At 37.0% G+C, this 23099-nt stretch overlaps 1 protein-coding gene across 2 annotated transcripts in view; it reads right to left on the bottom strand.

Moving 5' to 3' along the window:
* The window catches only part of LOC125233269 (protein trachealess), a 237506-nt gene that overhangs the window by 63078 nt on the left and 151329 nt on the right, over positions 1–23099 (bottom strand). The window lies entirely within an intron of this gene.

Here is a 23099-nt window from a genome sequence, read left to right as displayed (position 1 = left end):
AGACCGATTATCGAAAACAGTTGCATGCGTCCCCCTCCTGCGGCCGCGGACGTGCAACTGAAACGAAGCACGCGCCAAACGCGACTCTATCACACAACCTAGACACCCCGGTGCACCCTCGGCTCGCGGAGAGGGACGCCGCTAGCCCGTCGGCAAGGACGCAAGGCATCGATCGGCCGTCATCGCCGAGTTAAAAGGCTGCGTCGTTACACGGGCCGTAATAGGCGGTTACGTGATTGGGCGTGGCCTGAGCTATTAAGTTGAATAGTCGCGTTGTGATTGGTTGAAATTGGTAGTAGTCGTCTACGTGATATGTTCAGGAATACGTTTATAGCTAGCTCATAGAATATAATAAGTGAGTTGTAGTTTGGATGCGCGCCAGTCGGACCGGCGTGTTGTGGTTTCCATTCCCGTTTGTGTAATGGTTTTTAATTATTAGTTTAGGGCCGTTAATGGGTTAGTTGCGTGTTGTACGGATGCGTTAGGTGAATGAACGGGGGCGTGGCTAGCTGATCTATTGATTGACAGGCAGTCTGCAGGAGCGATGCAAAAACTAAAGCCTACTAGACGAGTAGGAGCGATATAATTGTAGATAACCTGTTTATTTATAGCTATTTGCCACTATGTTGAAACATTACGTTTTTGTGCGGTTTTGGACCAATCGCTGGTATAAAACTGGCTAACTCTATCATTTAAGTATTACCTGCACAAATTACCTGAACAAAAAGTAACTTCATTTTTGTTTATAGAAATACTACCTCATTTTGTAAAATACAAAGAAATATTGAAAGCATTTGTTAGGTGCAGAAATAAGTACTACGTTACGTGTATAATTTTATTGTATATTGACAAAAAAAGGAAAAGTAACTTCTGACAATAGTTGTTATTAGTTACAAATACTCTTCTAGGTAATCTAGAACACTTGTTTGATACTGAACCCTCGAATATTAATATTGCATTAGGAGCCAACAAAAGTCCGTAGCACTGTCATTAGATCTACGTGATAATTGCCCTTATCAGTGCTACGAGCTGCTACGCCGTTTCAGCGTAGAGCTGTAGCCAATGTCGCGAAAATGTTTCCAAAATTGTTATTACGATTTTAAATGTGAAATAGATTTAGGTTATTTTTAGCTTATTATTTTCTAACAGCCAGATAATTTCTATGTAGGTACCTACCTATTTATATGCATCGCCCATAGTTTGTAACTTAGCAAGTTTAATATACCTAGGTAAACTAGCCACCAACTACAGTAGAAAAAGTTTCTGCAAACACCGTTGTGTTTACAGTACCTTAACTTCCTATCCATTGATTACTGGGCACTTGTTGGGTATATGATGGTAGCAGGAAAATAAACCCAAGATTGTCAATAACTCAGCATGATGCTGGCAACGAAATGTGAGTGTGTTTAGTAAAACTTTCCACTTTGTCGCTTACCATAAAAACGAGATTTGTATCTTTGTATGAATAAACTGAAAAAGCGGCTTTATACTCATACCAGTCGAGAAAGTGGGACGTTTTACTAAACACACACAAATGGTACTTGTAATAGAAAACAAAGGTGAGCTTTTAGTCATGTGTGGGGTCAATATTTCTTCTAATCCGATTTCAATATTTCTATAGAGCTCATGATTCGGAGTAGGTCAGATGCAATAATTAAAAAAGTCAAATTCATAACAAAATGTACCTAGTGTCAGTTAAGGTATAAATAAAATAGCCTTCATTACATTTCTAACCTCGTAAGTCCCAAGCCAATTTTTCCGATTTTGAATTTCGAATTTTGTTTTATTTCTATAAGTCATAAGAGTTCAAAACTCGAATTTGATTTGTACATGTACGCGGGGACTTAGGAGGCTAAACAATAATAACAGGTTAGACCTCATCTCAGTAACCACAAGAGGTTCGCAATCAATATTCAGGTTCAAGTTCGCTAGCACGCCGCTCGCCTGGCAATGGCCGCTGTACGGGGGTTTTGTTCAACGTGACTGCCCTTAACTGGCTCGACCACTACAGATCAGCTGTTGGTCTACTGATACTGTCGTGTTTTTTAAAGAAAGTCACGTCTAAGCCGCAGGCATGATCGTGGATTACGGATCAGCTATTTGACTACTTACAGATACTGTTGTGTCTTTCAAGGAATGTCTTGGCTAGGCTCCTAGGCAAGATTCCATCTTAGTAACGATAAAAGGTAGTCGGCAATCAATATTCAGGTTCAAGTTCGCTAACACGCCGCGCGCCTGGCAATGGCCGCTGTATGAGGGTTTAGTTCTAGGTACGTGACTGCCCTTAACTGGCTCGACCACTACAGCAGGGTTAGCATATGATTGCCGCGAGAGTATGTCGCTGCTAGATAGACTACCCGTCCTTATGTCATTAATACAGTTAGAAGAAGACGTGTCATCTATCTCGCGGCGACATACTCTCGCGGCCATCATGTGCTAGGCCTACAGATCAGCTGTTTGTCTACAGATACTGTCGTGTTTTTTAAAGAAAGTCACGTCTAAGCCGCAGGCATGATTTTATCTCTGTGGCCACAAGGGGTAGGTACCTAATCAATATTCAGGTTCAAATTCGCTAGTCGCTTACTTCAATGGCCGCTGCGCTAGCTCGTGGATTATGGATCATCTATTTGACTACTTACAGATACAGTTGTGTCTTTCTTGGCTAGGCTCCTAGGCAAGATTACATCTTAGTAACGATAAGAGGTAGTCCACAATCAATATTCAGGTTCAAGTTCGCCAGCACGCCGCACGCCTGGCAATGGCCGCTGTATGAGGGTTTAGTTCAACGTGACTGCCCTTAACTGGCTCGACCACTACAGATCAGCTGTTTGTCTACAGATACTGTCGTGTTTTTTAAATAAAGTCACGTCTAAGCCGCAGGCATGATTTTATCTCTGTGGCCACAAGGGGTAGGTACCTAATCAATATTCAGGTTCAAATTCGCTAGTCGCTTACCTCAATGGCCGCTGCTCTAGCTCGTGGATTACGGATCAGCTAATTGACTACTTACAGATACTGTTGTGTCTTTCAAAGAATGTCTTGGCTAGGCTCCTAGGCAAGATTACATCTTAGTAACGATAAGAGGTAGTCCACAATCAATATTCAGGTTCAAGTTCGCCAGCACGCCGCGCGCCTGGCAATGGCCGCTGTACGAGGTTTTTGTTCAACGTGACTGCCCTTAACTGGATTGAGAAGAGCTGTTTGTGTAGATATACACTATGGTGTCTTTTATAGAATGTCTTGGCTAGGCTTCTTGGCAAAATTCTATCTAACCACAAGAGTAAATTCGTTTCTTGCGAAGCGGATAAGCATCGCGATCCAGCGCGGAAATGCTACCAGCCTTCTGGGCACCCTACCATCCGGCGCCGAGCTTGCTCCTGTTTTTTATTATTTGTAAATTTAATTATTTATTTTAATTAGAGATTATAGAGGAGTTTTGGTGCCTACACTTATGTATGGTAGTGAAAGTTGGGTGTGGGAGAAAAGACTTCAAAGTCAAGTGAATGCCGTGGAAATGAGAGCGTTAAGAAGCATGGCTGGTGTAAAGTTGAGTGATAGGATCAGAAATAGCGTGATAAGAGAGAAGTGTGCAGTGGATGTAGATGTGGTGACAAAGATTGAGATGGGTATGTTAAGGTGGTTTGGGCATGTAGAGAGGATGGATGAGAGGAGATTAACGAAGAAAGTGTATGAAAAAGGAGTGGAAGGGTCAGTTGGTAGTGGAAGACCTAGGCGAACTTTTCTTGATCAAATCGGGGAAATATTGCAAAAAGGCCAGGTCAGAAGTACTCGAAACCGACGAGCGTGTATGAGAAACGTTATGAAAGTGTGTGAAGCGAAAGTGGTTTGTCAGGATCGTAGTAAATGGAAATCCGTGATCTCTGCCTACCCCTCTGGGAAACAGGCGTGATTGTATGTATGTATGTATGTATGTATTTTAATTATATTTATTTCGTGTTAGTTTAAGTTTAGTAGTTTAAGTTATTTTAATGTTTTTATACAACATAATTATGATGTACTGATTTTATTGATAAACAATTCCATTAACAGTTAAAAAAAGAGGTAATCAATAGTCAGGTTAAAGTTCGCTAGTCTTAGTAGTAAAGCTAGTCGCTTGGCTCAATGGTCGCTATACAAGGGTTTTGTTTAACGCGACTGCCCTTAACGAGCTTTTAGAGTACCATGGTGTTTTGGCTAGGCTTCCAGGCAAGATTCCATCTCAGTAACTACGAGGAATATTCAATATTCAGGTCAAATTTTGCTAAGAGTAACTCATGGGTCGTGGGCTCCCGATCAGTTGTGTGTCTCTGTAAATCATCGTGTCTCAAAGACTGTCTTGGCTAGATCCCAGGCACGATTCTACTAGTACTTATCTCGGTGGCCACAAGAGGTAATCGGCATTCAGGTTCAAGTTCAATCTGTACAGCTGTACATTTTTCTTCAGATTTCGACATCAGTGTTTCGACGAAAAACTTTCATATATCGTATTTTTTCCCCTCTTTTTTGCCATTGGCGCACCGAATTGCAGTTTTTCTTTTCTACTAATCGTCAAATCACAAATCGCCGTAAGTCACAAGTCGCAATGAAACTACATCAACCTAGTTTTAAACTATAGTAGATTAGCTGGGTATGGTTGTGAATCTGATCCTTTTGATTACCATCTGACGACGTAAAGTCGCCGTCAGTAGAATTTGTGAACAATGTAAACAAACCTTGTAGTCAAAATGTCTTTAATTTCCATTCTAACTCATCGGATACTGGCTAAAAATCCATGTGTTAATCAATTCATATTACATTAAGTATAATCCTCAATCTTAAAAATAATAAAATTGTGCTAGAATATTGATATTTTATACAATGGTTTGTTTACATTGTTGACAATATCTATTGACGGCGATTTTACGAAAGCTCGAACCCAAAAACTACCAATGAATATCTTAAATTTTCCACCGGGACTTTAGGAAAGAAAACATAAAACACCGTCTAATTTTACAAGGAAATACTTACAATTCGCTAAAACTTTATCCTATATCGGAATGTGATCGACCTATTGGGAGACACAATAGCCATCCCATGATAGCACTCTTAAATAGATAAAGCCAGGTATACAATTTACCAAACGCAAATCTGGATCTAACGTCCCAATTATCTAATTCTAACGTGCACCGGACGCTGCGGCTTCCGGCGCGTCCTAGCGTCGGATATGTGCAGTGTTGACCCATCATTACGCCGGCGTCGAGTGTGTTGACCTATCATTATGGCAAATCATGATCATCGGGATGTGGTAGGTCGTACCGGGTTTAGTGCAGGTGATTCAAACTGGTTTAGGTTATTGAGTATTAAAGCTTTTTTGGAGGATAATCTAAATGTTTCAAAGTTCAGCTACTGAGAGCAAAATTACTTTTGATCTCAGTAGCTTAGTAGTAGTCACACTTTTAGATCAGTAGGCATACATATTGAATATCTGTTGTGGTCTGTCATGTTGATTGAAACGCAAATAGATTCATGAGCTATACAAAAACATGTCTTAGACAAATAAATAGGCACATAAAAAGACCTTTTTTCTGTTTTCACGTGACAAATTTTCCACAATAAAGCATCTAATAAAAACACAAAGTTCAACGAACCCTCACACGATTGGTACATTTCAAAAATCGAATGTCAAGTTCGTGGACAAGTTCAAGCACCTGTCGCATTGGTTTAAATAGAGAAAAAATAAAATCACGAATTTAACCAATAAGAAGGCAGTTTGGACACTGCCTTGTAAATGCGGTCGATGCGTAGATAACAGCGCATAGAGCGAGAAGTAGCGATTCTATTTTTTGAAAATTGATACAGATGTGTACAAAGTCCTTCAGTAACGTTTAATTTTTGTAATTTGATTTGAAATACGTATTTTACCAATGCATAAACAAATGCAAAGTATGAACTTTTACTCATAAACTAAGAACAAATTAGAAATTTTCTCTTGAAGTCACAATACATTGTCCGTGTGTAGAGTTGTTAGTCTGTTTCGTTAAAGTACTAGAAAGACTTTTCCTATTCTTTAAGTATTCCTATTCTATAAGTTAATACGCCACGCCGCTACGCCGCGGTCCCGGGTTCGAATCCCGGTAAGGGCATTTATTAGTGTGACGAGCACAGATATTTGTTCCTGGGTCATGGATGTTTTCTATGTATATAAGTATTTATATATTATATATATCGTTGTCTGAGTACCCACAACACAAGCCTTCTTGAGCGTACCGTGGGCCTCAGTCAATCTGTGTAAGAATGTCCTATAATATTTATTTATTTATTGTATTTATTAATAACATAAGAACGAACGATGAACGAACGTAAGTATAAGGATTCAGAAAACCACTCTTGCATCACATCATGGTTAACCGCTTCTTCTCCGCTACCGCTCCCGCTACCGCCCTCACCATCGCACACCCTCGCGTTTCTCCGCGTCCGTATTTCGTGACCGTGTCCATCTAAACGGTCAGTTCATTGATTATGTCCAGATTCCGCCTTTACGGTACACCTACTTACTGAACCAAAATAACTATTTCGATATTGGAAAAAATGTTTTTCTGGGAATCTAAGCAGGCATTTTTTTGTCATGTTGGAGAAAACAGGCGTTTTCTTTTCGACGCTTCAATAGTCACTATATCTATTGGGGACTTGCCATTGCTCAAATTCCACAAGTAGATACTGTTATGACGACAAACCGTAATTAGATAGGTAATTACCAATATGTGCGGCACACTTCTTTGGTTTTTGGAAAAAAGCTGGTGGAAATGTGGGTATTTTTTTAGGATTGGGTTTTCGTAATTTGTAAACTATTTGGTAGATACAGTAAATGAAAATACCTACATGTACAACATATACCTTATTCGAACCCAGGACCAAGAGAAAAAAAGTTAGACTCCATAAGGAGCTTCTAGGGTGAAAAATAATTTATTACTCGTTGGTTTTCATTGAAGTGCATAATTTTTAAACAATACCTGTCAGATGTATTAAAAAAACACCAGTATTTTTTAACTGAGAACTATTATATCTGCCAAGAAAGGGATTAAAATAAATATAGACGTTTGAGCCTATAATTGAATCTCAGGTCCATTTGGCACCGTAAAGAATTGCCTACTGGAGTGAAGTCTGGGTGATCTTAATACTGAATCGTTTTTCCGAGTAATAGTTTTGGTAATTGATTCGATTTGAATTACGCCGGTGGGATTCGTTTTCGTTTTATGGTGTAAAGTTTCATTTCTCCGATATTCCAAATATTTAAAGACGGGTGTGTAATGATTGGTATAACTTTTTTTGGTGTAGTAACATTTAAATATATTTGGTATATATTTAAAGGATATAATCACTCATTTGACATAATTAACATTTGGTATAACCACAAAATATCTACTTTTATTTTGTATAATCATTATTTCCTATAACACTTATTTATAATAACCGTTATATGGTATAACTATCTATTGATATACGAGTAGTATAATATAAAAGAACTAGCAAACAGTATAAAACATTTCATAAATTATTTTTTTTCTTTTTTGAAGGGATTACAGTTCTAACCTAACCTAACCTACTTTACTGATAGCAGTACATATTTTTAAGGGTTACAGTTCTAACCTAACCAAACCTATTTTTCTGGTAGCAGCGCGTTGTGTGTAGGGGTCACAGTTCTAACCTAATCTACTTTTCTGGTAAATGATGGATCATTTTATTGTACAATTTTATTTTATTCTTTGTGTTATACAATTAATTTATTATCGGAAATAAGCATTATACTCAAAGTATGTTATAATAAATGTTATTCGAAAAAATGATCATTATATCAAATAAGAATTATATAATATGTTAGTATATTATTTGTTTTTATATGATTCAATAATTATATCAAATGATCGTTATAACGACTAAAAATATATCAAGAAAAGTTATATCGATCGATACGCACCCTTTAAAGACCTATCTTAGCTTTAGGACTTTCGAGTTTAAGTAGAATCATAATTTGTACCTAACAGATATACCAAAAGCGAATGGATGGGTACCATACAACATAATTAATGGACGACTTGACCTTGACAACAATAAGAGCATTTTTAGAATTTGGAACACCCCAATTAGCATAAGTTGTTAACAAGAATTAATTCGCTGTCAGTTTTGTGACGACAATTAGTTAAGCATAAAATATGTCTAAAAATTTACTTTTTTCACATTCTGAATGTAGATTATCGCTCAAAGTTTACGTACTTAACACAAAAACAATATTTTTATAGAAATTTCATGTTTAATTATCGTCATAAAACTGACAGTGAGTTAATTTTTATTTTTATTTATTGGTATTTAGGACAACAACAGCCGTAAATATTCAACTTACATAGGTATTTTTACATAGTCTTAGGCCAATAACAGTTATCCGTTGAGTGAAAAGTATTATACACAATATGTTACTAAAAAAAAATTGTGTTACATATTTAAAATTACAGTGAAAATGTGCAAGCCACACAGAAAACAGTGAACTGATGCAAACAATACATACAACGAAAAGTGAAGTTAGAGGTCGATACACAGGTTAAATATTACCCTACCTTAATAATATTTATAGGTACTTGAATTTATTTAAAAACTTACTTTTTTTACATTCTGAATGTAGATTATCGCTCAAAGTTTACGTACTTAACACAAAAACAATATTTTTATAGAAATTTCATGTTTAATTATCGTCATAAAACTGACAGTGAGTTAATTTTTGTTAACAACTTACGCTAATTGGGGTGTAAAAACTGAAAATGCCCATAATATACGTAAACTGAAGTTATTTTTCAACAAAATTTTTCAATCGAAATCCCTCTGCTTACCTACTACTGCGACCCGTCCCGGCTCCGTCTAGCGAGTCATCCTTCATAAATACTTAAGTAACTGGTATTTCTTTAAATTAAACATCTTCAATCCTTGTATTTATGCTTAATCTAGCTAAAGCCAATTAATTGCACAAATCATTGTATGAAGCAAGCCCGAACGTGATTGGGAAGGCTAGTCACACTTATCCATAGGTATGCTTCACAATCTTCACATGCATTCCTATATTGAAGTTATGTATTTATGTATGTATAAAGTTGTCAACTTGTCACCAATCTACACACCAACATGTTTTACTTTTATCCCAATTTCCAATCCAGAATCTCGAAGCCTCAAGTCTCATACCGGCTAAGCTGAATCTTCGATCCGCCCCAACAGTGGCTGGTGAATTTTAATCAGGCCGATCGATGGCCCACATCGAGGGGTCGCCGGCCTTCGGGTCACTTATGCTAGCTCCGCACGTATTAATGAACTATTTTTTTTAATAGCGCGAACGTGCTAAAGGTTTTCCGATATCGACGTCTGCCGGGATTCTGTGGTGGGTCATGTTATTTTACCTGTATGAGGAAGGAAAATGTCTTTTTTTATTCGAACAAACCTGTAATTGTTTATTTATTTATTTATACATGTATAGATTGAACTACGATAATTGTTGTAGAAGAGAAGCGTAACGTTTATTGTGATAATTACCTAATGTTATCTTACAGCCTTCAATGTGTTATAGGTATAGGTAAGTGTGGGCAATTTTTAAACGTAAATGTCAAAAATGTTCACAAACTATTGAATATTTACCCCTTTAATATCATCTGTAACATGAAATATTTTAGCGGCGTTGTATGAGAGTCAAATTAAGTTGAAACAATATTTTGTATTTTCACCGATATGTAAATAACATGCGCATACAGCATTACGAATCCGATGCACCGTTTTTTCTGCTCATTAAATTTATGCATACTCTCCCACGGTACTAATTAACACTTTTACACCTCATTGAGTCATTCACGTGGCTAATTGGTCTATTAGCAGGTAATCAACAGTCATCAAATATTAAAGGTTAACAGTGATTAATTTACTGTAGCAGCACATAATATACTTACATATATTATCAGATATAATTTGCATTATAACAAATTTTTTTTATTCAGTAGTCGTATCAAGTTGACCAATACTTGTATGCTCTTTAATAAAAAGGAATAAGTCCATACACTTGATTTGACGATTGAGTATAAAATAAAAACCTCATACATATCTCATTCCGCATACCAATTAATCACCAACAAACTTCCCACATAAACTAAGAATACCCACGCAAGTAAACCATTTACCCTAATTTATACAAACAGCATATCCACAAACATAAACATTCACTTACGTAGGAATAAACATGTCCAACTCGCAATCTCCATATTACCCCAGAATTAGGGAAGATCGCGCGTTAAGATGGCAACCCCGATACTTTGATATGAATTAAGATATTCTAATTTTAATTGTCCATGCGAGTGTTGCCCGGGTTCGGGGTAAACGCTTTTATTTTAGATGAGTTAATTAGAAGATATACGAGGCATAGTTATTTTGTTACAGTTCACGTCATGGGTAAGTTTACCACTAGGTACTTTGATATTAAATATGGCTTATTACAGCGGTGACTACGACACGTTTGAATTTTGACGGAGATTTTTACGCCAATGAATCGGCACCATTCGTAGGCTCGGATGGCATGTTCTTAGAGCGGTTTCGCACTACGTCCGATCCGAATCCGATGCGAATCTGATCCGAACCTGTGAAAATCAGATCCGTCGTAGCCGTAGAAATATTTATATACCTAGTATCCGAAGAATGATGGATAGGATATAGTGCGTAAAGAGTTAAAGACTCAGTGCAAAACCACGCACTGTTACGAAGTTTGTAGTACTTATGTATGTCTATGTATACTTATGAAAACGTATTAAAGGAGTTCAAAGTCTGAGACAGCAAGTTTTGTAAGGCAAACTTGTGAAGTATTATCCTCAAATCCCAGAGCTCGCCTAAACTCATAATAACAAGAACTTTGCACACTTTCATACTTTTGGCACCTCGGTGTCAACGAACTTGGGAGCTTATTCTGGGGTTAAACTTAAAGCACTACGTCACTTGATGCAAACTCAAATAAGGGTAACACTGTCATACTTTACGTTGTAAAGATTTTTTTTTTCAACATTTTAGAAAGAAAGAATTTTATATAATAATATAAAATTCTTTCTTTCTAAAATGTTGAAAAAAAAAATCTTTATAATAATTTTAATAACAATTTAGGTGTCCGTGCCTTCGCTTGAACCACTAATGAGATTAACACCTTCATAACTCGGCCCTAATCGAGTGAATTCCTCGACTAGTAGCGCCATCTGGCGCGCCAGTCAAGTACTAGTGTCGCCCGGTTACCAGCGCTCGGCTGCTTTTTCCTCAGTACGCTTTTGTAACTCGGCCGAGTTCGAGAAATTTAAAACATCGAAAAGATTATGATTACTTCTAACTTCGTGATATTCCGCTCGGTGCCTTTGGCCCAGCGACGAGACGCAGTGACCTCCTGTAGGCACCGTCATAAATACGCGGATACATATGTATGTATGTATAAGACAAAAAACATGTATATGATCTTGTTCTGACTAGGGACGTTGTAAGGGAAACGCGAGACAAATTTAGCCGACGTTGATGTAACACCCATTGATGAAGGGGAAGCTCTTCAGAGTTTGGGTTGCTACAGATATTTTCTCACAAAAATGTTATTGAAATAACAGGTTTTATTTCCGTAAATATTGTAATACCGATCTATTAACTACTGGCTTCCTGTCGGTTTTATGTTATACATAAATTAAGTGATTCACCACCATCATACAGTCATAATGGATAACTGTGATGTGCTGTGTTGAGTCAGTTTCAACTCATGAAACCTTAGTGGCTAAATTTTGAAACATCCCTTTGTATACCTTCCTATTTCTTATTATGACATTTCTGTATAAATAAAGTATATCAGTCACAGTACGCCCTAACCAGCGCCGGCAGAGGTTTAAACACGTCTCATTAGTGGTTCAAGCGAAGGCACGGACACCTAAATAGAACCGTTTTTCCCCCGAAGGGTAAAAACGGATATTTAGGTTCCTGCCGAAGCTTGAACCACCCTTAAGGGCCTTGCCGGCTAAAGGTACTGAGGAAAAAGCAGCCGAGCGCTGGTAACCGGGCGACACTAGTACTTGACTGGCGCGCCAGATGGCGCTACTAGTCGAGGAATTCACTCGATTAGGGCCGAGTTATGAAGGTGTTAATCTCATTAGTGGTTCAAGCTTCGGCAGGAACCTAAATATCCGTTTTTTACACTTCGGGGGAAAAACGGTTCTATTTTAGAAATTTTCATGGTCAACGTAAAAATAGTCACTGAAATAACATACAATTGAAGTAATTTTATGTAGATATATTTAAGTACGTACAATATCAGAAAAGCCAGTACGGGAAGTCATGATTGGATTTTGATTTTTGCCGCCTGTAATTTTTAATACCACTTAATGTACAATAATTAGGCAAATAATACTCCATTTATAAGTCTACTTTGTAGTTACCTAAGTTTCCTGAATAGGACCCTAAGAAATCTGAACTCTGATACAATCTGAGCGAAACATTAAACTTTGCATATGGGTGCAATTAGGGTGACTTTGTACAACTGCAGATAAACTAAATAAATTAATAAAGCAACCCTTGGCGGGGTTAAGATGAACGCGATATGTTAACCCTTTTGCGCTTATCTTATTGAACAAAATAAAAATTTGCATTCGGTAAAGTCATTTGTTATTTTTCTGAAGGTTGCTGTACGATTTTAATTGTTTTTTTTTTTATGTAACGAATAATAAATTAAAAATATTATATGTCCGGCGAAAAACTTGATAAGCCTTTTATAATTTCATTGATTTTAACAGTATAGGTGTTTTTTTACAAGTGAGTGGTAAGACTGGCAAGTTATTCGAGTCTTGGTGATCAATTATAGTGATCACTCGTGTAAAAAAGTTATGTAGGTTTTTAGTAGTTAATGTAGGCATAGGCACCCTAAGTATGTCTAATGGTAATTAAATAATACGACTAAAATGTAGACAATTTTATATTTCCATGAAATAAAACTATGGAAACGGATTAAATCGCGTAAAATGAATTTACGATTCATCCCGACGTTTCAAACACTTTACAGCCGTCGCAGCAGCGTGGCAGCTTTGCATTTCATTATACGCGATTTAATCCGTTTCCATAGTTTTATTTCATGTTACTCATGAAATAAAACTATGGAAATAAATCGCGGTAACCGAAGACAATATTTTATATTTCCAGTTTTTTAATTAAAAATATAATCTTAAAAATATATCCAATAAGTTTGAAACTTTGCACACTTACAGACTTCCTCATTCTCATAAACCGATACCTCACAGAATATACGTTTATCTGTAACACTTATTAAAGCTCTAAAATCTCCCGAAAACACCGGATATGAGTTTAGCAGCTCATCGCCATGCGAGGCACGGCCGCTCCCTCACCCCTAGTGAGTATACCTATACAATATACTATGTTAAGGTATGTTGAGGCTCACGTGACGTGAGAATGGATCAAAGGTACGTCATGTTGCTTCTTAAAGCCATTGGTAGTTACCGTCCATCATGTCAGACAGTGGATAAATGTAGAGATGATTGTTCAGGATTAGCTTGCTTTCAGTTACATACAAGAGTAGTTTTCGAAACGGTTCAACGTTTTTTTCTGTTTAACCACTCATATGATAATTATGATTGATATTTTTTTAGTGAGCGCCGACTATTTTAAAGATTTGTCGGCACGCCTGATAGATACCTCCGACGATCAGAGACGGCTGACCAGCACAGCAAATAAATATTAGCAGTGTAATGTAGAACAGTGGATCAAAGCTTGAGTGGCTTAGAAAAGAAAATGAGAATCATTAAGGTTACGTCGTGCATGGCTACTCTTTCGCCGATTTAAGTTTCAATTTCAATAGGTACTCCAGAGTAATTGGCGATATAACAGCACCCGTAGTTTTACATTAGACTAAAACACTGACATTATTTAGTTAACAATCAAATACAGTCTGGCAAAAATAGTAGAAATTAAAAATTGGCAACATCGTCGTGTCGTCTGGTTTTCTCACACATGTTTATAAGAAAGGGGTGACTTTTTAATTTGTACTCTTTTTCTTCAAGTTCTATACCAGTGTTTGAAAATCTTTACTTATTTGACAATAACAATACTTTTAAGCTTAATGACATTGTACGCAACTATCCAACTATTGCTTGCTAACATTTATTTCGAGAAATCTTGCAAATCTCTTCAAATACTTGCGATGTTTATAAGCTTCACTGAAGCTAAGTTTTCCGCTACAATTTTTATTTGTAACTCATGAATAAAAAAACACAAAACGCCTAAAAATTTCCACAGGCCGTCCGCGAACCCCATCGAAACTTAACACATTTTTCCAACTTAATTCCCTACAAAAAGTGGACAAATTCTTTAATTCGCACAAATTGGCGCTTGCAGTTTAAAGCGCGATTACATTAACCTCCCCTCGCCGTCAAATGCCAGTACATTTTTAAAACCTTTTAAAAGAAAAAAAGACCGGTTAAGGGTTTTTCTTAAGAGGGATCCGTACAAGTTTGCGTATTGGGCAAACAAATTTGTTTTTAATTGAGAAGATCATCAGCCAAAATGATAGTAAATAATTAAAAAATATTGCGGATTTCACGTTGACTAAACTAATTAGTTTATAGTGATGTAATTGTGCTATTCATTACCTATTATATATCGTTCATTATCTATTGTACGTCGTCGACTGGGGGGCAAATATCAACTATTTCGACTTTTTTTCCACTAGATTTTTTTCCATGTTTTGCATTTTTTATTTTACATATTAGATTGATTGTCTACTATTAGTCGTATTTAGCACGCGTTTGCAGTGGATACATATGGAGGTCAAGTTAACAGTGTAAAACATTAAAAAAAATCGATCAGTTGAAAATTGACCCACAAGGTTGTTTTAGTTTTTTTATTTTTAGTTTATTTTTATAGGACATTCTTACACAGATTGACCGAGTCCCACGGTAAGCTCAAGAAGGCTTGTGCTGCAGGTACTCAGACAACGATATATATAATATACAAATACTTATATACATAGAAAACATCCATGACTCGGGAACAAATATCTGTGCTCATCACACAAATAAATGCCCTTACCGGGATTCGAACCCGGGACCGCGGCGTAGCAGGCAGGGTCACTGCGCGCTAGGCCAGACCGGTTGTAATTGATCCGCTGTGTCAGTAGGTATCAATGTAACTTCCAGTGACCCGTCGTCTACGAGTATGGAAGCCTGGAACTCTAGAGATATTGATGAGCGCTGTCGATATTTTAAAAAAACTGTTTAATATTTTTTAAATGATCCTATACAGTAGCCCCATATCGTGCCTGCGGAACCCCAAAGAAGGCGAGGTGAGTGCAGTTTTTACAACGGTAAGCGCGGGCCCAATAACGCGGGGTAATTTTTCAATTGTCCGTGTTAGAATTCTCCGACGCACCTTGTTCTTGGATGGTGTTATGCAGTTAGACAATTATTTAAAACGGCTGTGTGTGCATGTAATACATGACTACCTGAAGTTTATTTATACTTAAGACATTAGACATGCTTCAAAGAGGATTGCCTAAATAGGCTAGTTTCCTACTACTAGTCAAATCAACTATGTACTTTTTAAGAACTGTCAAATCGATTTGCTAATATGGAATTAAAATGAAAACCTGAGGAGTGACGTCACGGTCAATTCATTTACTTTATGTATTTCTCTTTGACTTATTAAATAGAAATCAATGTTTAAAAATAACTACTGTCCATATTTTTCTTTTCATTATTTGGTACTTTATTTTGTGCACTGCATTAAAAATATTTTATATGAAGTATAGGAAAGTAGCCTATCACCGGAACTACATTAATGTTTAAGAAAACCCAATTAAATCAGTGTCTATGTGTCAGTTTCAATGCTTTCTAATCAGAAGATTGACTATTTATGTAAGGATCGGTTCTTGTTTGCTATATTCCTTAGTGTTTATTTTCTAACCGTATACGTATCGACTTTACTCCATATTGCATAAGCCGCCCCATCTTCCCACTGCAAACGATTTGCATACAATTTTTCTCCAGTGTAATTTTGGTTCTTTCATTCGACCCCGTCTGACGATTTTTACAAAGTGACTATACTTATTGAATTTACTCGAGAACATCTTTTCCCTTTATTTTGACTTTTGAATAAATTGATAGGTAGAAAAGGATATTTAGTAGACATATTTCAAAGTCACCTTATTTTGGTTCCACAATCTGCAATTTGAAATCAAATGTAAGAGCCTTTTAATATAACATAAATTTACAGGCATTTAATTCCCGTCGAGTTATGAAATTCTTTTGTTGTTCATTTAAGCCGCGATAATGCAGTAGTCGTGTCGCTGAGTTTTTTTATTCCATTTCACTTGTAAGTCACCCACAAGTTCTGTGGAATGAGGGGGTGGCCGTAGAGCTAAGCGTTTGTAGACTCGAATAATTCTCGTCTGTAGATGTAGTATGACTGTTTAAGTAATTTAATAAAAAAAAATTATGTCAAAAATAAAGTTATTTGATTAGTAATTGATAAGGTATCAAAGGCACCTTTAAGTGTAAGACAATAGTTTTTTTCTCTCACTTAGGTGACTTAGGTAACGAATTTGATGGATAAATATTTACTTAAACTTTTTGACAGCATATGTTAGCTTATAATTATCTTAAATTAGAAAGGAGTTAAGTTCCTTTTATCTGTCTGGCGGGCGATTTTTGAATCTCGAGTGCACGATTTCGCCATACGTGGAAATCGGTGAAATGGATTTTTTTGAAGAACGGGCTCTAGAATTTTTGAATCTATTGACCACTCGTTTTCAATTCTATTAGTGAAATTTAAATGGATAGCAGTGGAGATACCTATTACACTGAGAGAAATTTGCATTGTGAATTTAACAAGTTCGACTTGTTGCGGTTTATCCGTTTGAATCAGCCAAACGTATGTTTAAAACAATATGTGTCAGGTTGTTTTTATAAAATCGACTTGTTGATTCAAATATACTGCCGATTCAAATGACAAGTAGCTTGTTGTTTGAACCAAAGAGCACGTAGGCGCTATTTTAACCAAAAAACTTGTTGAACGAACATGAAAACTGGTTGTATTTTCTCTCAGTGTATTGAACGAAATCGAGTGGTCGAAGTTCAAACATGCATCGCCCCCTGGTCTGGTCTAGCAGATTCCCATGTCTTCGTGTGTGCGCCGGCGCGTGCAATCGTGGGTCCGCGCCAAACGTCACCGTCAACGCCACGCCGCGCCGCACTCGCGCAAATACAATTGTACAACAATAACACAATCGACTAGCTGTTTCCGGCATACGAGCGGAAAACTTTGTCGTGTGCATTTCAATTTTAAGATAGGTATTGAGATATCGATTTACTCAACATTTTCTTTACTAGATACGGTACCTAGCAGTGGCGGCTGGTGAAAACTTCTGCTAGGCAACACTGAGCAAAAATAAAACCTACCTTTACATTACGTACTTTACTAGTAATCAATTTTAGGCCTGTGGGAATCGGCTTGTATGGATCAGTCGCTGCTGGTACCTAGCCCAGGTGCCGTAGCCGAATGGCATTTCTGCGACGCGAAACGAAAACGAAACGCCGCGAAAGGTAACTTAGCTCTGTCGCGCTAATACGCAAGTGCGATATAGATAGATATCTACGAGCGTTTCGTTTCGTGAGCGTTTGTGCCATTCGGCTACGTACCCAGAGTTCTTTTCCTTACCTGCCTAAAATTTTATATTGCAATGCATTAATACTTATTGCATGGAGTCATATATTGTCCGGGTTAATAATGAGACTTTTCCTTCATTTCCTATAAAATCGAAATATCCAAAATCATATTTTAACTTTTTTTGAAATGCAAGGTTTGTGTCCAGAGGAACCTAAAACAGTACAGGATAATCCCAAGTAAGTGTTGGCATTGCATTTTTGGAAACACTCCGATAAGTTCTTGGACACTATCAAAAACAAAGTTGCAGGAAAAACGGTTTTAGTAGACAATTTACTCATATTCCTACATGCCAACAGTCATGAAACACATGAACTAGTTTCAAACAAATGCGGTCAATTCGTCTAACTAGGATTTTAAATTCACATTAAGCCTCCGTACGTGACACAAAACATGGATCACAGTTATAAAGACATTATACTAAATGCTTCATCCATTAACGACCACGAGTCAATACACAGTTAACGACGAGATTAGACTTTCCATTTTTTGCTCAGTTTTAGTTACTTAAATGAGATTTTCGAATTAGGATTTTTCCTTCATCTGAGGATGAGATTTAATGGACGATAACGTCATTGCATGTTTCCCGGTCTCTGGTATATATGGAATGAGTCTAATACATCATATTATAGAGATTTTGCGGCAATAAGTGACTTTCATGCATACAGAGTCCTTACACATAATATGGAGCAAGAGCAGGAAAAGAACAAGAAACTTTTAAGCAAGGACAAACCACCTATCCCTCACCACTATAGCTTTAAATTGGGCTGAGAAAATTTATTAAGTGTAAGAATTGATCTCGGATTTAAGATAACCAATAAAGGACTGACAGACGGACTGCAACCCAACCGGATCCAAACCGACAGGTTTAAGTATCTATTTCTTCAGGTATCTTGTAGGCACTAAACGAACATAAAAGCTACATGAGTCATCATCATCAATGTAACCACCCATGTAATTAATCAAATGAATACAGTGGGTAATCATTCGTTAGTATGCTACGTGTCGACTCCACCGTCGCTGTTTTGTAATAGTAATCGATTACGCGATTAAAGTCATCTAGGCATTTTTGTACTGCTTTTAACTTTTAATTCGACTTAAAGTAATCTAAATATCTCCAAGGCTCAATAATAATTTTCACACAAAAAATGGCTGTGGAAATTTATTACCTAGTTACCTGGTCAGTGCCTGACAAACAACAAAATACTAAAATGACTTTTGTGAGGATGAGGTGACAATGCCTTTGCGCGTGCTGAATGAGGAGGCACACTGTCATTTTATCCCGGCAGACGACGCCTGTGCAAGTGCCTAGGGATGTCACTGTCATTCATATGTGAGAGAGAGAAAACAAATATCATCTTCTCGCTCTCACGTATAAAATTATTTATCAGTGCAATGGACTCATAGGGTGGCGCCATCTGTCATAACCTTTGAGTGTGCCTCCTCATTGTAAGAAATTAGAAAAAAAAAATAGTAATAGTAATAGAGTTATTATGGTGAGTAACATCACCATTCTATCTTTATTACAATAGAATTATCCGGATAGATGAATGAAAATCAATCTGGTTTTTAACCCAAATCAAGAGCATATAAATATGTAGTTTAAAAGATCATGTTCATGATCAAGATCATGTTTTTAATCGTAACTAACAATCTATTTTTCCAAGTTCATCATTTCCCATCTTTTTCCTCGCTTCATTGGTCACTCCAAGCTGAATTTCTGACATCATAATTTCCATTTCACACGCTGCCAAACGACTCGTGTCAAAAATTTCGTAAGCCCTCCCATTCACGAGAGGCGTTAAAATCGTCATTAAACACGACCGCTAGAACAATGAATGAGCCGGCCGGTATGCTAGACACTCCAGCACTTCGGTTTTATACTACGATCACGTTTCTTGATATTTTACAGCTCTTATAGTTGATTGAATGAATAAAACGATATTTAGGGGATACCAGATAATTATATGCACTTACCTTTACTGATAATAAGAAGCTTTTGTTACGTGAACAACCAATTTAATCACATAAGGGGTGGGGGGTGGTGGATAGATTGGATAGAGTTTTGCGATTTCAGGAAATCAAAAGTGCAGGAAGTGCTGCAATTGCAAGAACTTATCTCATCTCATTTATATCATATTTTGCAATGCAACTAGAACAGAATTAGCTAGAGCGTAATTCTTTACTTCGTATTTATACCATAAATTTCCTTTCGGTACATTTATTAAACATGGATTTACATATTTAGCTTAGAATGTGAAATAATGTCCGCGAACTATCTACATACATACGTACGTACGTATTGATGTGATTCAATTCGTAAAATCCTTTACAACCGTGCTGCAATAACTTTTGCAACGTTTCTCGTCTGAATGCTTCAAAGACACTATCAAAACAAGTATCAAAATCAATCAAACCACAACACAAACCTGGCTCAAAAGTCACGTCCCAACGCGGTCGACACAGCACGTACACCAATCATCAGAATCGCACCCGTGACTGAATGCCATCCCTCTCACACTGCCGAGAACTCGTATCCTCCGTCCCTTTCCAACACCACCAATCCACCGGGAAATCTCATGGTAAGAAGCTGTGGAATTAGGTACTATGACATTTCTTTAAGGTGATGGAAGATGGATTCTTGTTTATAGATATCCTTTTGAGTCGAGGGATTAAGATATGGATTGAATATTGAATAGGGCTCCAAGGTCTCGGGCTGTAAATGTAAGGAAGCTGGTATGACAGAGGGTCTGAATATATATCTTCCTGCCGCTCTTTTACAGTAAAAAGCAATCACCAAAATAAACTAAGTAAAATTATTTCGAAACTACCACAATTTTAGATGTTGATTTAACCACACTTAGTTGTTGAAAGGTAAGCAAGGTTTACGATTCGTTAACAAAAAAAGAATAGGTATTGAATATGACTTAGTGTATTATGAAGAGAGATATCCGTTTCAACTGCTAGTACTGTGATAATTGATCTGCCTATTTCTTTTTGTAAGTGGCCAGTGTCTTAAACACATTCTATCAAATAGAAAAAAAGTGGAATCATAGCGGCATCGTCAGGGCTGCTCCTGACGTCTCCCCCGGCAAGGCACGCACGACTGGCCGCTAGGGTTGCGAGTTACTTTTGCTACAAAAATAGTTTCGAGATGTCACACGCGCAAAACACTTTATTTACTGAATGCGTTTCACATTAAATATATATTTGTGTTTCTATGCGGCGGCATGACAAACATTTTTTTCGATGAATAGAAATATCAATGTTGAGGCATTTTCAGATTATATCTTTTATTAACTTCAATATTGTTTCATCAAGGTTTTGACACTCGCTACGCTCGCAAAGTTCTCAGGTATCAATATTGGCACGTGCGGTTATTCAAAAAAGTTTTTGCGCATGACCAATATTTTTTTTTTCGATGAATAGAAATATCAATGTTGAGGCATTTTCAAATTATATCTTTTGCAAATTGTCATCAAGGTTTTTACTATTAAAACTCGTAGTTTTTAATAAGAATAAAAAAATAATAAAATCAATTGGCGACCATTTTTTTATTTAGTCAATAGGAAAGAAGTACCTACCTATATCATGCAACACGTCGAAGTCCACATTTGAATTTCCGGTGCGATCCGCCCCACAAAAGAGGTTAATAAAGCTCAGGCGAACGTCACTTTGACGATGGACCCAATCCTTCCCACACGGAAGCGCTTTACAGAAAATGCCTTTTCCGTCGTCCCAAATACTTCATGCAGTAACTCTTTGTCGCATGCCCCTCCGTTTCAATACGTCTAAGAATACCACGTACCCCGATTTTTCTGGTCAAACGAGCGCCGAACGAACGTTCAGACTCGGTCGGCCATCACCGATCTATCAACGGTCGCGCGCGGAATTCCAAATTCGAAATCACCAATCACGCCCTCGATTTCAAATGGTCTTACGGTCATCTGGTGAAAATTGATAATCGAACGAATGTTGAACCGATTTAGATCCGTTTCTTACTTGCCAGTTGTGTTTACATTAGAAAATTATTTGTAAAACCCTATTGCATTTGTTTTAAGGTTTCTAAAATTTGTAAGACACAACAACGAATGATTCAACTGTTTTCTCTACTTGCACAGCCCTTTTGTTTTAATGCAATGACATCACTTTTCAAGCGAACCATACATTGGCTATATAAAAATGTCCTTTTGTCTTCGAGGAGTCATCGCGGAAGACGGTAAAATAACATATTATTTGATATAAGATAAGCTAATACGTAATGCTGTTCGAATTGACAATGAAGTTGAATACCACAAAATATAAAATATTGGATGTTCCTCAAAACAAATGTTTCACGATAGCTAAAAAAAGAATCAGCAGTAAACGATAAATTCAAGCAACCCTTCACTGCAGGTGGAAAATAATTTATTCAAATAAATCTCCGGGAAATTTCGCAGCGTCTGAAATAGCCCCCTGGGCGCACTTGGCTGCTAACTGCACAGAGTTTTTCGACATTTTTAATGAAATAGGTGACGATGGCGCGAAATTTGAATAAAGGTATAGTTCATCATGGGACCTGGCTGGATCCATGGGATGTAAAACTGTTGAAAATTGTGACGTTTTACTATGTCAATGTCTGTCACATATGTCAATGTATGACGATAACGGACATTGAACGTGAGCGTGGTACTTATGAACCATATCCATGAAAAACAATTAAAACAGTATAGGTATGAATGTGGAGTTAATGCTTTCGCTACTAAAGGCTCTATTCGAACTATAATATAGGACCAAATTTTGCTCTAGATACGATAGGAATCTGGTCTTTTGTTAGTTTTATGACCTTTTTTTACAAAACATTTAATTTAAAGTTCGTATCATGTCTTAACGTATTTTGGCGAATTACAAAAGACACCGTCAAGTCTTAGTCCCATTTGTACCGTGCCCGTAAATAAGCGAGATAAAAACATTATCGCTCTCATTTTAATTTGAGTTCGCATTAATCATCGCGCCGCGCGGGAGACATTTATTTTGTTAGAAGCGTTTGCAGGGTTGACTTTTTAAATACGAAAAATATTAACTAAGTCTTGGAAGAACGTTTTTTCATAATTTATGACATGGCTGAAATGGTACTTTATCTTTCTTGTTTACTTGTATAAAACCAAATCCATACTAATATTATAAATGGGAAAGTGTGTGTGTCTGTTTGTTTGTCCGTCTTTCACGGCAAAACGGAGCGACAAATTGATGTGATTTTTTAAGTGGAGTTAGTTGAAGGGATGGAGAGTGACATAGGCTACTTTTTGTCTCTTTCTAACGCGAGCGAAGCCGCGGGCAAAAGCTAGTTTGATATAATTCAAAATTTTAGATAGCATTAT

Source organism: Leguminivora glycinivorella, chromosome 1, assembly GCF_023078275.1.
Source record: "Leguminivora glycinivorella isolate SPB_JAAS2020 chromosome 1, LegGlyc_1.1, whole genome shotgun sequence".
Taxonomy (NCBI): domain Eukaryota; kingdom Metazoa; phylum Arthropoda; class Insecta; order Lepidoptera; family Tortricidae; genus Leguminivora; species Leguminivora glycinivorella.
Note: the sequence above shows the minus strand (reverse complement) of the source record. Positions and strands in the feature narration are given on the sequence as shown.